The sequence below is a fragment of the Penaeus vannamei genome, chromosome 12, assembly GCF_042767895.1.
Source record: "Penaeus vannamei isolate JL-2024 chromosome 12, ASM4276789v1, whole genome shotgun sequence".
Classification (NCBI taxonomy): Eukaryota; Metazoa; Arthropoda; class Malacostraca; order Decapoda; family Penaeidae; genus Penaeus; species Penaeus vannamei.
This window is the reverse complement of record NC_091560.1, coordinates 16169709-16170572: the sequence shown is the minus strand read 5'-3', so window position 1 is coordinate 16170572 and position 864 is coordinate 16169709.

Here is an 864-nt window from a genome sequence, read left to right as displayed (position 1 = left end):
TTTAATGGTAGTGATGTTTTGAATGATGATAATGATGATTTGAATGATGCTAATGATAATCTGAATGATGATAATGATGGCATGAATTATAATAATGATGATCTGAATGATGATGATGATGATCTGAAATTCAATGATGATCTGAATGATGATAATGATGATCTGAGTGATAATAATGATGGTATAGATTATAATAATGATGCTCTGAATGATGATAATGATGATCTGAATGATGATAATGATGATTCGAATGATAATAATGATGGCTTTAGTAATGATATTGATAATACTCTTGATGATAATGGTGACATTGATATTGAAGATACATAAACAATTATGATAATATTGTATTGGGTAATGATAATGATACCAACATCAGTTCCATGTACATGATATTGGCAGATATGATAATGATAATGACACAAGGATAATGTTGATACTAATGGAAGCTGTAACACCAGCAGTAGTAGTGGTGGTAGGAGTAGTAGTAATAGAAGTAGTAGTATTAGTAGTAGCAATAGTAGTAGTAGTAGTAGTAGTAGTAGTAGTAAAAGTAGTTGTAGTAGTAGTAACATTATTGGTAGTAATAGTAGTAGTAGTAGCAATAGCAGTAGTAGGTAGTAGTAGTAGTAATAGTAGGAGTAGTAGTAGTAGTAACCATTGTAGTAGTAATAGTAGTAGTAGTAGTAATATTAGTAGTAATACTATTAGTAGTAGCAGTAGTAGCAATAGTAGTAGGAGTAGTCATGGCAGCAGCAGCAGTAGTAGTAGTAGAAATAGTGGTAGTAGTAGCACTAGTTGTAGTAGTTGTAGTAGTGGTATTAATAGTAGTAGTAGTAGCAATAGTAATAGTAGCAGAAGTAG